The 7,392-nt window shown below is 37.5% G+C and overlaps 1 long non-coding RNA gene across 3 annotated transcripts in view; it reads left to right on the top strand.

The window, feature by feature from the left end:
* LOC102013495 overlaps positions 1–7,392 on the top strand; it is a 167,425-nt gene that overhangs the window by 124,460 nt on the left and 35,573 nt on the right. For all 3 annotated transcript variants that reach the window (XR_001236948.1, XR_263404.2, XR_263403.2), the window contains exon 5: positions 1,098–1,263. This is a non-coding gene — a long non-coding RNA (uncharacterized LOC102013495). The remainder of the gene's footprint in view (positions 1–1,097; positions 1,264–7,392) is intronic.

The raw sequence follows: 7,392 nt of genomic DNA on the forward strand, positions 1-7,392 counted from the left end.
AGACTTTCTCTTTTTCTTACTCCAATCTGGAAGAAAGAGGCCTTGAGGCCCAGTGGAAGCCTTTGGTGGCAAAGGACAGTCTATTTGGAGCCACTAAGGCAGGAAAGTAACACGGATGCTTCGGAGAGTTTCCACTGTACGTGCAGGTGTGGTGTGAAGTTGAGGGATCCAGAAGACCCCGTGTCTGGACATGCCTGGCCTGGGCTGAGAGGCTGGGCTGGGCTCCTAAATCAGCTACTGTCCAGCTGAGCCTGCAGCACAGTTGGCAGGAAGAACAGCTGCCCTGGCTGGGCCACTTCTGTGCAGCTCTGGGAGGTCAAGGCAGTAGCCATGAGGCCGGGCAGACCTTGAAGAACCTGGAAGTGCTCTGAGCCAGAACCTTCCTTCAATGAATCAGCAAACTGGGGCTCTGGGAAACAATAGACATTCTCAAGGTCACACAGTAAGTTGCAGGGATTGAGAATACCCAGTGTTTTCCTCTGATGCAAAACTGTCTTTCCAAGGGGAGCTTACTTGAAGCTATTCTTGGTAGATAAAGAAAAGGCCATCAGTGGAGCTCCAAGGGATCTAGGCTGCAGGCAGAAAGGAGGAATTGGAATGGGGTTGGATTGTCATGTTGAGTTTCTCCTTCCAATAAGAGGATGCATGACAAATGCTTCTAAAGGAGAAGAAGCGGGTGGGGAAGTGGAAGCCAGGAGTCCCAAGTGGATCAGCACAAGGCAAAGTGATGAGCTGGGTTTTTAAACTAAGAAAACGAAAACAAAAGCAAAACAGTAAATACAAAAGAAATACTGGCCCAAGAAACAAACCCTGCCTGTTTATTGGACTAAAGCACACACAGATGTGCTCTGTAAATGGCAGTGAAATATGCTAACAGCTCAGCCAAGAATTAATCAAGAAGCCAATGACACGCACACAGTATATTTTCTTAAGCATCTCATTCTGGGCTGGCTGAGGGCTGGGTCTTGTTTAACCTTGCCCATCCTACATGGTGCCAAACTCGGGTTTTGGGGGAGGCAGGAGATCAGGTGAAGAAAGGTTTGCAGAATTGCTTAAAGTGGTAGAAGCTTAATTCCTGTCTTGTTGGTTTCTTCCAGGAATCTGTTGAGAGCAGTGGAAATGGCTGGGATTTATCTCCAGGATAATTGGGGGCAAAGGACAGAAAATGCCCCAGCTGGTTTAATCAGGAAGAGGGTGCAGATGGGCAGGACACCGAGGAAGCTTGGGGAACCTGTGGAGCTGTGCACCCCCTGGCCTTAATAGGTGGGTTCCATCTGTCTTGCCTTCCCTTTTCTCTTTCCTTTGCCTCTTTTCATCTTCCCTTACTACAGTCTGGCCTTTCTCTGTCCACCTCTCCAATCTGGAAAATAGTCAGCCTTTCATGGCTCCCGGGTCAAACACAAAAATAGACTGACCTGGGACTCTTGTATCATCCTCAAAACAGGGGGATCTCAATGGCTTAGCCCAGTACAGTGAACAAACATATCTCCTCTTCAAGCATTCCCTCCTTCGTATGAGCTTGAGTATCCAGTTAGGTGTGACTAACAAATCCACCCATGTGTCCTGGGCTGTCCAAGGTCCCATCGCTGCATGGACACTGTTCTCAGAAAATAGGGTGTATGCTCAGCAGACATCCTACAAGGGTTTGCCTCAGGTGCTTGGTGCCAATGAGATTCTCAAATGCATTAGTTCTCCAGAGCCAAGGCAAATTTCCTATCCTAAGTCCTGGGTTCCTGGAGCACTGAATGGGGAAGGGGACAAACCTAAAACCATATATTTTATTTATTTATTTATTTATATCTTTTTGAGCTGACCTCAAACTCACAATGATCCTCCTGCCTCAGCCTCCTGAGTGCTGGGATTACAGGCATGTGCCACCATGCCTGACTCTATGTTTGTATTTTAAAGAGAATAAAAATAATAAAAAATAAAAATGATACAGAATTTCAGTAAACAAGATGATAGGAATTCAACAATGATTATTATATTGCATATGTTGTTTTCCAGTTAGTTGTTCAGATTACCAGATATGGACAGGCAAAACTGATCACAAAAGTTAGAAAGAAGAAAAAGAAATTAAGCATTGACTATTTCTTGTAGTAGAAGGATAGTCCAGTAGAACTAGACCAGAAATAGACCAGTAGAAATCATCAGTATAATTATCCCAGCTACCCTGTGTATATACATATATTTTTTTTCCTTCTTTCTTTCTTTTCTCCTTTCCCTCATCCCAGTTCTTCCTTCCCTTTGAGAAGTTTCTTTCCCTTTTACAGTATCTATTGTACCACTCAGATTTTATTTACTGTTGTAGGTTCTTACACTAAGGAAGCAATACGATGTTTACACATGTGGGTCTGATTTATTTCACTTGTGAGTGTGGTCTTTAGTTGCATCCATTTACCTATAAATGCCTTCAGTTTATCTTTTTTTTATAGCTGAGTAATACTCTATTGTATAAAAATACCACATCTTTTTTATACATTCCTCAGCTGATGGGCATTTGGATTATTTCTAAGATTTAGCTATGACAAATTGCACCGTTATAAGCATGGGTGCACATATATTGCTGTGGTATGATGTTTTCAGTTCTTCTGGAAAAATACCCAGAAAGGCAATAGCTAGGTTGAATGGGATCACTAATCCTAGTTTTTTGAGGAATCTCCACACTGATTTCCATAGTGATTGTATTAGTCTGCACTGCCACCAAAGTGGAGAAGGGTTCCTTTTTCTCCACAACCCTTCCAGCATTTGTTATTTGTTGACTTCTTGATGATAGCCATTCTTCCTGGGGTAAGATGGAATCTCAGTGTTGTTTTAATTTGCATTTCTTGAATGACCAATTATATTAAACATTTTTTCATGTATTTATTTGCCATTTGTATTTCTTCATCTGAGAAGTTGTGTATTCGTCACAGATACCCATTTTTGTATTGGGTCTTTGAATTTTGGGGGCCTAATTTTTAAAAATTCTTCATAAGTTCTAGATAGATGTCCTTTGTCTGAGGGACAGTTGGCTTAAATTTTTTCCCAATTCATGGGTTTTCTGTTTACTCTCTTGGTGGTTTCATTGATGTGCAAAAACTTTTCAATAAGATGAGATCATAGTTATTGATTCTTTGAAGTATTTCCCGTGCAGTTTGGTTTTTGTTCATGAACTCTGTCTACCCCCATGTCTTTAAGATTTCTACCTACTTTCTCCTTCAGTGGATTTAGTGTTTCTGTTTTAATATTTAGATATTTGATCCATTTTGACTTTAGTTTAGTGTATGGTGAAAGACATGGGTCTAATTTTACTCTTTGGCATGTGGAAAGCCAGTTTTTCCAGCACTGTTTATTAAAGAGGCTTTCTTTCAGTGAACATGTTTGACTGCTTTGTCAAAGATAAGGTCACTGAGTATGTTTGTAGTTGTGGCTGCATCTTGCAGTCTGTTCCACTGATTCTCAGGTTTGTTTTTTGCCAGTACCATGGTGATTTTGTAACAGTAGCTTTGTAGTATAATTTCAAGTCAGGGATAGTGATGCCTACAGCCTTTTCTTTGTCTCCCAGAATTTCTTTTGCTATTCTAGGTCTGCTCTGTTTCCAGATGAATGTTAGGAATATTTTCTCTAAATCTATGAGCTACAGTAATGGGATTTTAATTGGGATTGCATTGAATCTGCACAACAGTTTTGGGAGTATGGCCAATGTTGGTTCTTCCCATCCACAAACGAGGAATATCTTTTCATTTTCTGAAATCTTGTTTGATCTCTTTTTTCACAATAATGTAATTTTCACTGTGTAGATCTTTACTTGCTTTGTTAGATTGATTCCTAAGTATTTCATTTTTTTGCATGCTATTGTGAAGCATGTGATTTCCCTAATTTCTCTCTCAGTGTGTTTGTTGTTTGTGTACAGGAATGCTATTGAGTTTTGAGTGTTGACTTTGTATCCAGCTATGCTACTGAATTTGTTTATTAATTCTAGGAGTCTTTTGGTGGAGATTTTGGGGTCTTTTATGTAGAGTATCATTCATCTGTGAATAATGATAATTTTATTTCTTCTTTTCCTGTCCTTATTCCCTTTATTTCTCTCTCGTCTAATTGCTCTGGCTAATGTTTCCAGAACTATGTTGAATAGGAGTGGTGACGGTGGACACCCTTGTCTTGTTCCTGATTTTAGACTAAAAGCTTTCAGTTTCTGTCCATTTAGTATGATGTTGGCTGTTGCTTGGTCATAGGTGGCTTTTATCAGGTTGAGGTAAAGACCATCTATTCTGGTTTTCTGTAGGGTTATTTTTCTACCATGAATGAGTATTGGAGTTTATCAAAAGCATTTTCTATATCTATTGAGATGGTCATGTGAGTTTTGTCTTTGACTCTGTTGATATGGGGTATTACGTTTATTGATTTATGTATGTTGAACCATCCCTGCATTCCTGAGATGAATCCCACTTGGTCATGGTGGATAATCTTCTTAATGATTTGCTGCATTTCTGTTTGCTGTTATTTTATTGAGGATTTTTACATCTGTGTTCATTACGGAGATTGGCCTGTAGTTCCCCTTTTTGGTTGGGTCTTTCTCTGGTTTTGGTATTAGGGTAATACTTGCTTCCAGGAATGAGTTAGGGAGAATTCCTTCCTTTTCAATTTCATTAAAGAGTTTTAAAGAATTGGCATTAAATCTTCTCTGAAATTTTGTAGAATTCAGCAGTCAGTCCATCAGGACCTGAGCTTTTCTTTGTTGGTAAGTTTTTAATAACATTTTCAATTTCATTGACTGATATTTGATTATTCAGAATTTTTATATCTTCTTCATTCAGCTTTAATAATTCATATGTATCTAGGAGTCTCTCCATTGTTTTGTGATTTCCATCCTATGAGAGTAAAGATCTTTGAAGGAGGTATTGATGATCTTCTGAATTTCTATAGGATCTGTAGTAATTTCATCCTTCTCATTCCTTATTACAGAGAATTTGAGTTTTCTCTTTCCTTTTTTTTTTGATAAGGTTGGCTAGGGGTTTATCAATTTTAATTATTCTTTCAAAGAATCAACTCTTCATTTATTAATCCATTGTATTCTTTTTGTAATCTCCATTGCATTCATTTCTGCTCTGATCTTTGTAATTTCCTGCCTTCTTTGGGCTTTGGTCTTGCCTTGCTCTTCTTTTTCTAGAAGCTTGAGTTACAACATAAGGTTGTTTATTTGTGCTCATTCTGTTTTCCTAATGTGAGAACTGACTGCTATAAATTTCTCTCTTAGGACTGCTTTCATTGTATCTCACAGATTCTGGTAAGTTGTATCAGTATTTTTGTTTGATTGTAAATGTTGTTTAATTGTTTATGTTTTTGTTTTTGTTTTTTGGTGCTTGGAATCAAACTCAGGGCCTAATACTTGCCAGGCAGGTGCTGTGCTGCTGAGATAAATCCCCAGCCCTAATTGTTTATTGTTAAATTGGTTGTTCAGGAGGATGTTATTTAATTTTAATGTGTTTATGGAGTTTTTGTGGTTTTCTTTGTCAATAATTTCCTTTGTCAGAAAATATGCAAGGGACAATTTCAATTCATTTGCATTTACTTAAGCATGTTCTGTATGCTAGTATATGGTCTTCTTTTGACAATGTTCCATATTCAGCTGAGAAGAATGTGTATTCTGATGTTATTATGTGGGACACTCTTTAAAGGTTTACCAAGTCCATTTCTTCCCAAGTTTGGTTTAGTTCTGATATTTCTTTGCTGAATTTTTGCCTAGGTGGTCTCTTTGTGACAGTGGGGTGTTAAAGTCCCCCACTACAGTTGTATTATTGCTTATTTGATTTTTCATGTCTGTTAAAATTTGTCTTATGTAGTTGGTGCTCCTGTTTTTGGTGCATATCTATTTATAATTGTTATGTCTTCCTCTTTAACAAGTATGTAGTGACCTTCTTTGTTTCTTTTGATCATTCTTAGCTTGAGGTTCACATTCTGTCCAAACAGAATAGCTACTCTTGCTTTTTTCTGAGTTCCTGTCACATGGAGTATTATTTTCCATCCTGTGACTTTCAGTCTATTAATTTCCTTTTCAGTTAAATGTGTTTCTTGTATACAGAATATTGTTGGATGTTGTTTCTTGACCCACTCTGCTGGTCTGTATCTTTTGATTTGTGAACTGAAGCCATTTACATTATATTTATAACTGATATATATTGGCTTATCTTTGTCATGTTAGTTTCCTGCTGTTGGTTCCTTACTTTTCCCCTCTGTTTAATTGCTTTTTCTCCTTGGTGGTTCTTTTCTATTGCTGTTTTTGAAATTGTCATCATTTTTATCTCTTTGTAGAATATCTTTCAGTACTGTTTGTAGGGTTGGTTTGATGCTCATGAATTTCTTCAATTGTTGCTTGTCATGGAAGTATCTCATTTCTCCAATAATTTTGAAAGATGGTTTTGCAGGGTACCTCAATCTGGGTTGGAAGTTGTTTTTGTTCAGAATCTGAAATACTTCACTCTAAGCTCTTCTTGACTTGATGTTTTGTGTTGAGAAAACTGCTGATTCTGATGTGCTTTCCTTTATAGGTGATCTGTTTCTTTTCCCTGACAGCTTTTAACGTTCTGTTCTTTTGCTGAATTTCTGGGATCTTGATTATTATGTGTCTAGTTGTAGGTTTATTTTGGTTATGACTGACTGTTGTTCTATATGCCTCACTTACCCATATGTCAGATTCTTTTTTCCATGCTTAGGAAATTTCCTACTACTATTTCTGCAAATAGTCTTTTTATGTCATTTGTGTTGACTTCTTCTGTTTTAGTTTACACCTATCAGTCTTATATTGTTTATCTTTGTATCATCTTGCAGTTGTGGTATTGTTATTTCCTGGTTCCTTGTTATTTTTAAGAAATCTTTCCCTTCATGATCACTAGGTGCAATGCTGTCCTCAAGGTCTGAAAGTCTATCTTAAGTTTCATTCAAGCATTTTTGTCAGCTTTCAATGCAATTTTTAATTTCCTGGATAGCTCTTTGAATCTGTTTCATGAATGCTGTTTCCTTCTTATAATGTTTATTCAATGTTTCCATAATTTTTCTATGTGTTTCTATTTTTTATCTATGTCTATAGATGTGCTGAGCAATTCTTTCACTATTGTTGTCGTTTCTTGTTTTTACCCTGCAGGTTATTTCTGATTTGATTTCTTTTGTAGCCCGATAGAGTTGTTCTTTATTTTGTTGCTATCATTTCATCCGGTGTGTTACTTCTAATTTCTTCTATGTCAATGACTCCTGGACTTGTTTTGGATGGGCTGGAGGTCTGAGATTGGATTTTGCTCCCTTGTGTTGTCATTTTCTTTTCTTTTTTTTTTTATTTTAAAGATAAAAGGAGGGAAACATTAACAGACATACAACATTTTACAACATATCACAAGCACAATACAGACAATACAG

The sequence above is a fragment of the Chinchilla lanigera genome, unplaced genomic scaffold, assembly GCF_000276665.1.
Source record: "Chinchilla lanigera isolate Chin_1 unplaced genomic scaffold, ChiLan1.0 scaffold00067, whole genome shotgun sequence".
Taxonomy (NCBI): Eukaryota; Metazoa; Chordata; class Mammalia; order Rodentia; family Chinchillidae; genus Chinchilla; species Chinchilla lanigera.